General features: G+C 42.0%; 1 long non-coding RNA gene across 1 annotated transcript in view; it reads right to left on the bottom strand.

The window, feature by feature from the left end:
- Positions 1 to 357: 357 nt before the first annotated feature.
- LOC308482311 overlaps positions 358 to 14,602 on the bottom strand; it is a 34,487-nt gene continuing 20,242 nt past the window's right edge. The window contains exons 3-5 of the long non-coding RNA XR_013989202.1: positions 7,951 to 8,064; positions 7,531 to 7,632; positions 358 to 1,439 (exon numbers count right to left, since the gene is read on the bottom strand). This is a non-coding gene — a long non-coding RNA (uncharacterized lncRNA). The remainder of the gene's footprint in view (positions 1,440 to 7,530; positions 7,633 to 7,950; positions 8,065 to 14,602) is intronic.

Raw genomic sequence — 14,602 nt, forward strand, 5'->3', positions numbered from 1 at the left:
AGGACCACCCAGTTTTTTTTCTCTTTGCCTGGGACTGAGAATGTACATTCAGTTAACTGTTTGGCTTGCGATGGTGTTCAGCAATAAAAATTTTCCTGCCAGGCACGGGCTCACCATCATATTGTTTAACAACCCCAGCTGTCAAATTTTAGCATATGTACCGGAGAGGTGGATACTGTTCTAGGTGTGAGGTCCTGACATAGAGCAATTTCTGGCTACCCACGGGAGTGGTATAAGTGTGTCTTATATTGCTTTGCTATGGCAATGGAAAGTAAGAATATGTACAGGTAGAAGTCAGGCTTTGTATGAAGAAAGTGATAGATTTCTACTGCAGTGGGACCAGAGAGGCAAACAGCATTGTAGATGGTCTTCTTCTTTATTATTTATGGGCATTTATACACTGCTAATACAAAAGTTTAAAAGTGGCCTGCAACTTGTTAAAAAATGAAGTAAAATATACATTCAAGACAACATGCCAGGCTGGCACTGGCTCTTATCTTTCTGTCCCCTACTGAAGACCTTCCATTTTCAGACAGCCATTCATAGTGAAGATTTTTTTTATCCCAGTCTGCATCTGTACTGGACTTGAAATTGTTTGGATATACATTTTTATTGTTGATGTTTTTATTGTTAAATCACCTTGGGGTGCGATTCACGAAAGAAATAAAACAGAACATGCATCAGCTGTGACTTTGGCATTGTGTGCAAGTGCAGCACATGGGGAAAGCATCTTTGAATAGCAACTGCGTTCAGGCTGCTGTATCATCGGTTTTCTTTTTCTTGGGGATTTTAGCTCTCTCTTTTTTTTTCTTCCCTACCTCAGCACAAATGTTCTTGGGAGCAGAATCTAGATGCAAAACGGTGCATCCTTTGTGCTGATGAGATGTCCATTTCAGTTTATTCATGTGGGAGCAAATTAGGACAAAAATTCTGCTGCCATTGCAGATACATGAGCCATTTATAAAACTGAGCTGGAAGTTCCTGGAATACTGCTGCAAGAAGAGGTGGGCAAACTGTAATTAAGAAGAGATTCACTTGACTAAGTTTGCCTGCTTCATCCCTTTGTTTACATAAATGTGGGGTGATAAAATAACAGGCACCATCCACCTGGAATTCCTCCTCCGCCATTACAAGCACATGTCACTTCCACAAACTAGGTGATCCTTGGCGCACTAATAACCCCATCTCATGATTTATGGGTTGTTGTTTTTAAGGCTTCATTTCTTTTAGTTTCCATTTAAAATGTGGTCACATTTAAATCTGAATGTTTATATTAATAAACTTGAAAGATATCCATCTGTCTTTATTTTCATTGTTTTCAAGCCTCTTTTCTGATGCTCAGGAAGCCTGGCTCATCATACCTGAGTGATTGGATTCAGCAAAGTACATCTTAGTGAGAGGTAAGCCTTATCCTGGCAGGTCTCCACAGTGTAGTAGGCCTGTTGCGGGAAAGAAAAACAAGAGAGCAGACCTCAGAGAAAGTAAAACTCAGCACAAATATTAGGCAGAATAGGCCAAATGAGGGTTTGACATTGTTTTAATCCAGTGCCTTTTTACAAAAGCTACCTTGACCCCAAAAAATGAAAGCTGCTCCCAATTTGAAGGAAAAAAAGTAAAAGAAAAGTGGCAGCTATGCTGCCCAGGGCTTCTTCAGGGCTACTGCGAAAATATAAAGCAAAAGAACAACAATGCACCAGTCTTAATGATTCAGCAAACCTCATTCTGCGTTTCTGGTGCTCATTGGAAGTAACATGTACTTCTTCATAGTTAATACATAAAACACAGGCACTTCCAGAATGTCACAGCTTTGGGGTGGGATTCAATCACATTCTGGCAAATTCAGGGTTTGCACAATTAAAGTCAATTAAGTGCTTCTGCAACAAGCCTGCTGTCTTCTCCCCCACCCACCCCATCCCGCAAAATGGACTTCTCAAAAAGTAATGGGAAAATGCACTGGAGAGTGTGGGGTAACATTTGTACAATGAAACAAACTACAGACAAACCGGAATGAATGATTGATTGATAACCACTTTCCTTCCTCCTCCTCCTCCTCCTCCCCAAGCTCTCCTCTCTCCACACACAACTACAGCTAACAGACCTTAACTTTCATGAGTTCATTTCATTGGGAATGGTGTGAAGTGCATGCTCAATTGCTACAGCTGGCAACTGGATAGCTCAATTGGTTAGAACGTGGTGCTGATAACACCAAGGTTGCAGGTCTGATCCCCATATGGGACAGCTGCATTGCAGGGGGTTGGACTAGATGATCCTCAGGGTCCCTTCCAGCTCTATGATTCTATGCTTCTAGTTCATATCATAGTGTAACAGAGTACAAGGTTGACTGCTCATGGATCAGTGTGCTTTAATCTTTCATTTCCTTGCTGTCCAGAATAATTCCATACCAACCTTGGACCTTAAGCCCTAGTTATGAATCAAGGAAATGGGGAGGAAGAGGAAGAATGAAGGGGGAAAGCAGCAGCAGTGTGCCCCAATACGTATTGGGGAAGGGACATGCAGGTGCAGAGAAATGGGAACTGTTGCCCTACCACCTCCAGTATATTTAAGCACGAGACTGCTCACCTCATGACATCTCCAGACCCTTTCAGGAAAGCCTATTTGGTATCATTAAGCGGTGTCTTTTAGCAAAACAATTGGAACACGTTCCTAATATCAAGGCTTAGATAGAAATATATTAAAATATAGCAAAGAAAACTCCTCTCATGTACATGCTACATTTGCTCCTCATTTGAGCTCATGTTAAACAGTTAAATGGCAGGCAAAATTGAACTATAGCACAGAGTAGCACAAATGAAGAGCTGTTCCTCTGTTGCACTGCTCTCCAGAGTCTCCTTTCTCTCACCTTTACAGAATAAGCAACACACTCACTTTACAGGAGTCTAATCTTGGCGGAAGAAAAACAACAACAGGGTGGGGATGACACTGGAAGCAAGATGTAAACTTGAAAACTCCCTGTACCAAATATCAATAATGTTTCCAACACTGGACTTTATACCCCTGTGTCTTTCCTTTCTACAAAATGAATATTAAATAAACCTCAAACAGGTAGTTATACTCAGCAGCTAAACTTATCTAATAACTTGAAAGTTTCTGTATAGCAACATCCCTGTCCCCGGAGCATATGACTGATGCAAATATTAGCACATTCCCCAAAGAAACAGCCTGTTGCTGATTAAGAGGAAGGAAGCCCCACAAGGGTCCAGCCATTAGTGAACAAATAAGATTTCATCACTTTCTCAGAATAAAGGACAAGCAACAGCAGGAATACAGGCAGAAGACATTGGAAATGAGAAGAATGGGCCATGCTTTTCTTCCAGCACAGTTTCCTTCTAGTTTTGGAGCTCAGCTGGAGAAAACCAACCGGTGGAGGGGTTGGCAGGTGGAATGTGGGAGGATAAACCATGAATGTGGGGAAAGTTTTACACACTTCATTTACTTACTCCTTATGTTGTTGAAGTCAGCATATATATACACACACAAGGTATATGCATGACTGTGGCAGATCCAAGTTTAAACAAAATACCGGTAGGTCCGTCATCACACCATTGTATCTAGTTTGGCCTGAGCAATCAATTACTAGTCCGAAACCCATATGGATGACTGACATCCACCCTCACACTTTTCTTCATTAACAGGCTTACTCTAGTTCCAAACTGTGAACAACACATTATTTTATAAATAATTGAATTCCAGATTTGAAGTAGTGCTTTTAAATATATATATACATACGGTATATATATTTTTAAAACCTCATCATGTGCCAGACAAACTGTAAGATTGCTTTTCAGGCTCATCAGACAAAGCTACTTTCATTGATAGGCAACATCAAAGAATGTTACCCTGACAAATATCCACTGACTGTCGCTTTGAGTAAATCGTCAGTAAGATGATTTGAGATATAGAACTAATATTAGAACTGCTTAGACAAATGGCCACATGTGTTCAATGAATTAATGAAGGGGGGGAGTGGGATTGCAACAACAATTGCCTTTCAGAAAATTGTCAAGGTGATTTATGTAAGTTTTGTGTGGGCATTTCTCCCCCCCCCCCCGCCCGAGTTTCAGAGTAAGTACTGTCCTGTCTCATTGGTGCAAAGCAGATACAGGGAACAAAAAGTGTTCGGAGAGCTAGTAAGGAGAGCTGCAGTCAGGGGTGCACAAGTAATTTTAGACTCTAGGCTTAATAGTGCTACCACCCCCACCCCCAAAAAACTACTCCATTATTACAATTAAAGAACCAAGACCATGAACTAGTTTGAAGTCATGTTGCCATGATGGCAATAGATGCTACAGCGCTAGGGGGAAGAGGACTCTGCACAGCCTCAGTTAATTGATATAGCCACTGCTTGCCTATTCAGAGCCATATAGTAGGCTCCAGTGTGACATACAAAACAAGGGACCTGCTGCACCAGACCTGTGGCCCATCAAAGTCCAGCATCCTGTTCTCATGGTGGCCAACCAGATGCCTGTCAGAAGCAGATGCCTGTAGGAACCCTGTTCAGTTTTGCCCCTGGCCACCCTAGCTTCAGATCCGAAATCAATGCATTCGCAATAACAAGACAGACAATCATATGGAAAATGAAAAATTTCCATATTGCTATCTGCTTGAAACTGGTAAAGGTAAAGGTAAAGGTAAAGGGACCCCTGACCGTTAGGTCCAGTCGTGGCCGACTCTTGGCGTTGCGGCACTCATCCCACTTTACTAGCCGAGGGAGCCGGTGTACAGCTTCTGGGTCACATGGCCAGCATGACTAAGCCGCTTCTGGTGAACCAGAGCAGCACACAGAAACGCCGTTTACCTTCCCGCCGGAGCGGTACCTATTTATCTACTTGCACTTTGACGTGCTTTCGAACTGCTAGGTTGACAGGAGCAGGGACCAAGCAACGGCAGCTTACCCCATCGTGGGATTCGAACCACTGACCTTTTGATCAGCAAGCCCTAGGCTTTGTGGTTTAGACCACAGCGCCACCCGCGTCCCTGGAAACTGGTACATGACTGTAAATTAACCTGAACTCATGTGTTTCTTATTAAGAAGAGAATGAATGAGAACGTGGCACTATTAAGAGGAGGGGGGAAATAATTTTTGACCCGGGGAAGTATTTACAGATTTGTTCTCAAATCACTGGAATAGTTTTACTAACATTACAAGAGCAATAACAAAGAAATTGGTGTTGCTCGTGTAGCATGTAAGCCATGGACAGCGACAATAAAACTGCAGCTAATTGGTAGTTACAAAGAAGGACAAAGGCACAAGGTGGCTGGCTTTTTATTACCGTATCATTCTTCGTGTGCTATTTGAGGAAGCCCTTGTAAACTGGAACCCCTGGGCCTGTTTTACCATCTGTCCCCTCCTCTACTGGGCAGGGATCCTGAACAGTCATTGTATAGGGAGAATTCAGCAATGCTCTGTTTCCCTAAACAAATATTGCAGAAAGGGGTGGGGGTGGGGAATGTACCAACAGGCCTGCTTTTTAGAGAGCACCTGTTATCACTGGAGAACCCTTATCGATAAAAGACAAATAGAACCATCTGCACCTAAGCCTAGACAGTAAATCAAACATCCCCTGCAATTAAATGGATCACATGGTGAGATAACCCTTGTAGACCTCCTTCATAAACAAACCTTAAAACAGGAGTCACCACAGAGAGGGTAAATAATATAAAACATCTCCAAGCCTTCCGTACACATATACACCTTTTCAAAATGCCTGTTGAAACACTTGTCTATATCCTGCCATGGTCTTTAATGACCTTGGTAAAAGCTGGGCTGGGGGGCTATGTATGTCACACGTTATCCTTAGCGCATTGGAAGAAGAGAATAAAAGTGTAATAAATTAATGGTATCTATGCCTTCACAATTTTCTATTTGGAGGAGAAAATATCCTCTGAAAATCCACACAATAAATAAGGATGGAATCCAAGATGCATTTGAAAGGGATTAGGAAATAAGTACCATTGAATTCAGTGAGAATTAGGGTACTTTATATAGGGGCTGAATACTGGAAATGGTTCAGATGTTGCCAACAAGAAATTAGCAACAGGTTATTATTTTTAACTACCTTTACTATTATGAAATTTATATACCACCTAATGCCAAAGTAGATGTCTAAGCAGTTTAGAAGTCTGCAACACATATCAAATACAGTACACACATTCACACAAACAAACTTAACCTGCTGGATTTTCTGCAGAAATCTGGATTAAAGGGGAGAATATGGGCTGGCTTTCTAATGTTAATGATGTAATGTGGATGCTGTAAAAAGCTTGTATGCATAAGCAGTGCCAATCCCACAATAAACTCCTACCTGAAAGCATCATTACTTCTGAATAAGCATGCACAAGACTGAACTGTAAATCCCAGATTGGCTAAATGTGAGCAGGACAATCTTGAAATTGCTTGAAGAAGACATGTTTTAATGTTTCTCTTTCTGCTTCTTTCTCACCTGCTACCTTCTCACATACATACTGTTGTGTATTGAAGCGCTCACCCTGGCTACCAGGGGATATTGTGTATATACTTTTCACTCAGGTCCACATCAGTTAATTTAGGCAGGAAACCCTGGGCTGTTGTTGTTACAATGTTGACAACCGGCTGCCTATAAAAGCAGGCCGGCTGAGCTGTTCAGTTCAGTTCCAGCTTACTTATAAAGAACTACTTGGAGAAATCTCTGTGTCGTCTGCTTTGTCAACCCACTACTTAATACATACATACATGCATACATTCACTTGCTACAGCTTTGGGCAGCAGCATTCAAACATCTGACCGGCTTACAAATGTTATGGTTACTAGCAAATTAATGGGTGAACTGATTCCATTTAAAAGTATTGCACTGGAAATTAGCTGAAGCACTATATGTGGTATTAGGTCTATGATAATTCTTTCACAAATGTCACCTTTTGATGATATAGCCATGCATGAATGTTTACAATATACTGTATAAAAAAAAATGCTTAACATAGTAACAAAGAATGACCCCCACAAAGAATAATCCAACAAAGAAACTGGTTTGACCACTTCAGCAGTTCCTTCTACAAAATAATGCAGTTTTACAGATAGCAAACCACAAGCTTGGATGGGATCCAAAAATGGCATCCAAACCAATGCACAAATCCTTGGATAAAACTTTTCTTATTTTATATTGGATTCTCAGGCCTGTTTTTCTTCATGTAAATTTTTGAATGGTCCATGCAGCATATAAACACACTTGGCAGAGACCAAGTTACTGAGATGCAACAGAGAAATATAACCCATTCCTTGTTTATTGTTTGCATCACTGCTCCTAGTTAATGATAATACAACCATGCTGTTCAATATTTTTCTCCTATTAAACTGGTTGCCTCTAGCTTGCCATTAGGATTACTTATTAATAAGCATCTCAGATACCACAGAGAAGAACTTGAAAAACTTGCTAGAAGTGATGCAACCTTGGGAAGTATTGCAAGGCATGCCAGTTCAAATCCTCTGGGACTTAAAATTACTCCCACAGAGCTTGGTGGATATAGGAAACCTACCGTAACTCCTTACATCTCTGTCCTCAGACGAAAGCAAAGCAAGAAAGCAATCTCCTCTGTCTACCCAGCCCCTGAAAAGGTTAATACTCTTCATCTGCAGAACTGCATTCAAAAACATAAAATAATACCCATTACAGCATCACTTGTGTGCTAATTGGCAAGACACACACAGCGATTTGATTTAATGTGTAGAATAATACTGATGTATATCATTCCCAAATTACCATTAGAGATTTGCAGACTTCTGCACCCATAAAACATTCACAAAAGTGTCACTGATTCAAATCAGTGTGGTTTCTGAAAAAGCCTGATAACAGTTAACATAAAGTACACTATTCTACAGCACCTCTTTTCATAGCTGATAGGGTTTTAACAGGATGCAGTTAAACAGTGACAACAAGAGTGCCAGATATTGCTGACCTTCTTTAGGTGGCTAGCTCCAACCTACATGAACCCTGATGCCAATCAGCTTCAAGTAGTCCTCAAAACTTATTTTTCTTTCCAGTCTGAATTCCTGGTGTTTTCATCAAGCTCCTGTGAAATATGTGAAATGATCACTGCATTCCGATAATAGTTTAGTAGAACAATCAGAATTTTGTCATTTAACTGGGAATTGGAATAAAGTGGGGGCAGAACTAGCGCTGAAGTTAAAGATGGTACAACTTAAGAGGAAACGGTTGAATTTGAATCCAAATACAAATACTGAGCCTTGTGGATACAATTCAGATGTTGGGTTTTGAATACCAAATTAACCTCACAAAACCTGAAGCTGAACATTTATGTTAAATTCATATTAAAATGTTAAGCTTCACTTGGTTTCTGGGCCTGTTTGTAAAACATTGCCTTGTTCTGTTTATATTCACAATTTGCAAAACTACATTAAAAAAAGCAAGTTTGTTAAATCAGTTTCTACTAGAAAGAAAGAGAAATTATAATGTTGCTAGGCAGTCCTGCCAAGACAAACTTTGTTCCCAATCTCAAAGAAGACAATGAAGCATTTCATTTAAATACACACGCAGTACCTTGAATCTGACACATATTGAAAACATTAAACACACATTGCACCACAATTTGACTTTTTTTAAAATAGAGTTCAACTTGCAAAATATACATTTTTCTGTGTCCAATTTTGTCATTGTAGCATATTCATAAATTTGTTCCCATTATTTCATGGTTGGTGTATCTGCCGATCTCCTATACTGAAATTAGTTTTGATAATGAACTGTCACTAACATGACCATGTATGACATCATCTCATTCAGCCTTCACAAAGTTGGTGCCCTCCAGATGTTTTCAACTACATCTTCCATCAGCCCTCGACAACAAAGGCTGTTTTAGATCCCCCTCCCCATAAGTGTATTTAAGAACAACAAATCGCTCAAAACCAACAAATGGTCCAACATTAGATCCAAACCAGGGGTTCATATTGCCTTCCATAGCATGTACTGTCCTCCTGGTAGACTGGTAGACTAGCTGTGGCCCCTCCTAGACAGAGATAGCCTGGTCGTAGCAGGCATGTAGCAGTAAAAACACTATTGGTGGCTGGGAGGTGAATACCTACATTCACCTCCCAGTGCTTTCTGCTACAAATGGAGAAGAGCAGCCTGTTGCAGAAACCAGGAGGCTTGGGCAGCTAGTTCCACCCATAAAGAACAAGAGTAAGAAATTTGCCACAGCTGTAGTTGCTTTCCCAGGGTAGGGCCTTTTTATTGGGAGGCTGCCATGGGCACTAGGTAACCCCTAGTGCGCCAGCCTCACCTGGTCAGCCCAGAAAAGAAAGAGGGTCTTTCTCTTTTAGCCACCTGCTGGACCTCACTAGGTGGGATTGCCCTTTAGATCACCCCTTTGAGGTGTAATGAGGGCAAAGGCAATTCCCTGGGTGACTGCTGAGAGTCTTGAGAGGTGCAGAGGGAACAGGGATGTAAATTAACCTAGCCTTTAAGTGAGGAATGTGATAAGAGCATGAATGCAGCTCACCAGTGTATATCCAGTGTATTCATAGCAAGTATTTAGCAATTTTGCTATTTTATATTGTTTTGATGGATTGATTGGTTGTATTGATTGTACTTTTATTGTATAAGTTTCCTTTGTATTAATATTCTGGGAGCCTTTGTTCCAGAGAGTGGTGTATAAATAAACCGTAACATAAAACGAAGTGATCCGTGATCTGATAACATCCCGTTTGGAGTTCTGTTATGCACTTTATATGGGGCAACCTTTGTAGGTGGCTGGAGATGAGGCCTTCTGATATGTGGAGTCGTGATTCTAGACCTTTTCATTTCCCCAGGCATTTAAAGAATTTTTGGACCGATTGAGAGTATAGTTCTCATTTTATGACAGCCTCAATTTTTGCTTATTTCAATATTTTATGGAATGAGACCTTATTGTATTTAAACTTGAATGCTACTCTGAGCTACTCTGTAGCTGAATTATTAAATTTCTGCAATCAGTCAGTATAATGAAAAGACAGTGTGTCCCAAAGTATGGAGATTCCTCCTAAAATGTAAGGATTTGTTTGTCTAAAGTAGCAAGTCTGTTTCTGGGCTCAACTGAAAGTGCTGCTGTTATTATGATTGATTACCTGATGTTAATGTGAAAATTAATAAGATATACTCCAGAACCAGCACTAAAGCGAATTTCACAACTATGCAGGGCTCCAGAGAGCCCGGCTTAAGAATCCCCATTTACTGTTCTGTCTCATATACAATGCAGCTATTCTTTCCTGCTCCCTGCAGAGAGTCTTTGATCTATCCTATGACATTTCATGCACAGCCCACAAAGTTCCCTTCAGTTAAGGAATATTGCTCCCTCTTGTCCCCCGCCCCACGGCTGCACACCCTATTATGGCAACAGAGGACACACTGAACATGCTCAGTGACCCCTGATACCATCCCCGTGAGCCTAATTAATTACCATTTATGTGGGCCAGCTAGAGCACCTAGAAAATTAAATGGCCTTTGAAATTAAAACATGCACTGCTGATGAGCAATTAACACAGTGTGGAAGATAAAAGTAGTACAAGAGCACACCTAAACTAAAATTGCAGGACATTGAATCTGCTTAATCAGATTCAATAAATGTACAAGAGAAAACAAGGAGTGGATCCTCTTTCTGAGGAATTCTAAGACTAGTAGTGTCAACAATCTTAAAGCAGCCCAAATGGTCTGTGACATCGTACAGCTGACAACATGCAAACCAGTTTTGGTGCCCTTCACAGCCTCCCTGTCTTGTTTATTCAGTGGGGGCTGCAATACTACGTAATCCCATTAAGTTTCAGCTGCTACACTATTCACAGTGATTTACTGTCACACAGCAGTGGGGTTGTTTTAAAACAAGTTAAACCCAAATTTAAACTTGGGACTTGGCACTGGACCCAGTTTGTGTCACACAGCCCAAAAGGGTGGGGTGGGGGAGCCAAGTTGCTTATAAAAGATGGATTCATTTCATTTGTCCTCTGAGCCAAACAGTCTCAATTCCTTAGGCCTTGTGGTAATAGAACAGCATGGAATATGTTTTGCTCCAGCTAACCAGCCCTGAAACAAAAATCAGAAGCAATTTTGCATGTATCTTGCCAACATCTGAAAGCCAAAAACAGGGTAGATTTATAGACTTATCCTACCATCTGCTGTGCAAGGAAAAAGCAGAGGTCCCGGCACAAGCGTAGGCACCGGCAGATATTCCTGTCGACCTCCCCGCGTCTCCCAACCTCTGCTGATAAGCAGGCGAGGTCCGGCGATTCTTCTCAGATGTATGAGAGGAACACACCGTTCTTCCTCTCTCCCCTTTGGTGTCCCCAGGGAGGGGAAAGAAGCAGACAGAAAACTATTTACATCATTTATTTCTGCCTCTTACATCAGTACAGAGAATCATGTCTGCACTCAACAACAGCAAGAAGAAAAACTCCTCCCAAGTACATCCAGTACGGGTCATATGACACACACACACACTGAGCTAACATCCGGTGCTCAGTACAGAATGGACTGCCCCTTTGTTCCCATGGCAACAGTCACAAACATCCTGTCTGGCTTTCCAGCCACAAGCAGCTGGCTGAGCTGCTAAAGCCTTTGCTTGCTGCAGCATTGGTGCTTTATGGTAACATACTCCCCCTAAAGTATCAATGTGTGCTGCGAGCAAAGCGTCATTCAGAGAAGAAAACAAACAGTTGTTATATTTATAACATTCCCCTGTTGTTTCAGTTCCACCCTTGGAACTACCCGCCACTGGTTTAACCAATGTACCTCTCTGGTTGTGTGACTTCGCATTACCTCGGTTAACAACTCTCTGTTGTGCCTTTGTCTCTGACTCAGACACAGCTTCAATCTGTCCTTGGTCGTTTACAATAGCAACATATGCAAGGTTAGCAAACTCCTTTGAATACCTCTTGGGTGGTACACCCTTCGTTGCTCTCTCAGACCTACGTAAGAGGTTCTGATCCTCTGTGCTCACTGGTTCAACCTTTAGACTCTGTTGAGAACCAGTAGCAATCAGTGGTTCTTCCTTCATCTGTGAAGGTCTATCCATTGTGTGAGATTTTCTCTCAATGACTGTGACAACTGAGCTGTCTGAGCTATCGCTGTCATCATCAGTACTACTGAACTCAATAAGATCAAACTCTTCATCATCATCTGAATCGTCACCTGTGGGAAATGTCTGTACTACAACCCGCTCTCGCTCTGGAGCACTCTCTAGGAACTTTGTGAGAATCACCTGACCAGATTCAGACAAAATTACTCTGTAGAGACCCTTTTCATAACCTACAAAAATGCCTCTGGCATTCTTTACACCACCTGGAGCTTCTGTTCTCACATGAGACCCGAAAACCTTAAAATAGGCAACAGAAGGTTTTCTATTGAACAGCTTCTCAAAAGGAGAACATCCCAACTCTGTTGAGACCTTTCTCAACCACACATGAAGATAGGACGCTAGCGATTCGGCCCAATATTCATGTGGCAAATGTGAACTCAGCAATTGCGCATTCATCCCCTTTTGCAACTCTTTGTTCACTTTTACACAGACCCCCCTGTTCCACGCTTCGGTCGAAACAGCCACTTTGTGGTCTATCCCTTTTCCATCCAGGAACTTCTGAAACTTCTGTAACAGAAAAACTTGTTTGTCATCTGTGAAAAGACAATCAATGTTAGCATCATGCATACTTTTAACCTTGTCACAAAACTCCTGAAACTTTTCTAAAGTTTCTTGCGGTTTCTCCATCATATAAACCCAAGAATAATTAGTGAAACAATCCACACACAAAAGGTAATATCGTGCACCGCCTCTAGATGGTTCTAGAGGACCAATCACATCAGCATACACCCGCTGAAATGCTCTGTCGACCTTCTTCGTCTTAGTCACCTTCCTGGTGCTCAGACTGGTCACACCTGCGAGAGAGATTTCGTTAGAAACAGAAGAATTACATTTCATGTAATCACTTTGATCAAAAGTCAACAAATACAGTCCATCTTTCTCTTTGGCAGTAAGAAACAGTTCTCCATCTTTGTAGATCTTGCAGCTTTTAGCATCATAGGACAGTTTCAGTCCTTTCTTTGCAATCTGCGACACGCTCAGCAGATTAAATTTCAGTTCTGGAACCAGGTAAACATTGCTTATAGTCAAGTTCAGACTCTCAAGATACACAGTCCCAATTCCAGTCGCTTCCAACTCCTGACCGTTGGCCTGTTTCACAGTGAAGCTTTGCTTCTTCAACGTCGAAAACAGTCCTCTGTGTGGGCACATGTGAACCGTTGCGCCCGTGTCAATTATGAACGAGTTCCCAACATCTGGCGTGGTTCCTTTCGCCATCATAGCCTTTGCAGGTTTCACCTGGCACTTGGTACGGCTTTTGCCTGACGCCTGAGGCTTCGTAGAGCTGTTCTTTGCTCCTCTTGACTGGCGCGGCTTCTTACAGTTTCGCTGTAGATGCCCAGTCTGTCCACAATTGTAGCATCGGACAGCACTCAATGCTACACCATGCTCTCCAGTAGCATTATCAGTGGGGGAATTAGAACTCTGTTCTTCCCTCCCCCTGTCTTTTTCTTCCAGTGCAGCAAGTCTGTCGTGTTCATTCAGGACCACAGCACAAACTCTCTCCGCGGTCAGCTGCGCGGCCGGTAGGGAACCAAGCTGACTGGCAACAACCTTGTAGGTGCGGCTAAGGCTGTTTATCATCATGAAGCAAAACACTTCCTCCTGAAGACGGAAATTGCGTTCCACCATCTGTTGACGCAGAAACTTCATTTCTGTCAGGTGCGCTTGAACATCTCCATCAGGCGCAAGTCTCAGATTGGTCAATTTCTCAAAATACAGCAACGCTGAAGAACCAGCATCTCTCTGATGCGTTGTACGCAGCGTGTCCCAAACCTCTTTCGCATTTTCTAAATGCTGAACATGCACCAACTGATCATCTGAGACACACAGAATTATAGCAGTCCTGGCCCTTACATTCTGTGACTCCCAACCTCTGGTTGGTGCTGCAGGGATGGGGTTTTCAATTACATCAAAAAGCCTCTGATTCTGCAGCAGGGCCTTCATCTTTACAGACCAAGATGAATAATTGTCATTGGTTAAGGGAGGTGGGCAAGGCAAAGCTCCTTTCTTGGCATCCATCTTGAAGCCAAGCCTCCAGCTCACAATGTCAAACAAACTGTAAAATCCAACAGTCGTTTTTTTCCTTTCTCACGCAGCAAGCTGCAAATTGTTTACGCTCTTTGCACCTGGCAGCTAAACTCAGGCTGCTATTGAAAAGTCCCTTCCAAGAGCACGTAAACCTTGTAGCCAAAACATTCTCTGGTTTTGTTTCGCTTTCCCAGGCTCACACTCAGAGTCCAGCCCCTTTGCCAGTAACTTTCCAACTTTCCGTTACCTAGCAACAATGCATTTCAATGGGACTCCTTATCTACCACAAAAATTTGTGGAATGCAGGCTTCAGCCTTCAAGCTGCAGGCCTCTTCCTCCGGAGCTTTTGTTTTCTTTGAAACGCAGCTCCGTGAACCAGGGAATTAATCTTCCTGCGTTCACACTTTTAGCCCGAAATGCAGCATACCTTGAACTTTGTTGCTTGGAAAACACCTCTTCT

The sequence above is a fragment of the Podarcis pityusensis genome, assembly GCF_964106645.2.
Source record: "Podarcis pityusensis genome assembly, chromosome: 7".
In the NCBI taxonomy this organism is placed as follows: Eukaryota; Metazoa; Chordata; class Lepidosauria; order Squamata; family Lacertidae; genus Podarcis; species Podarcis pityusensis.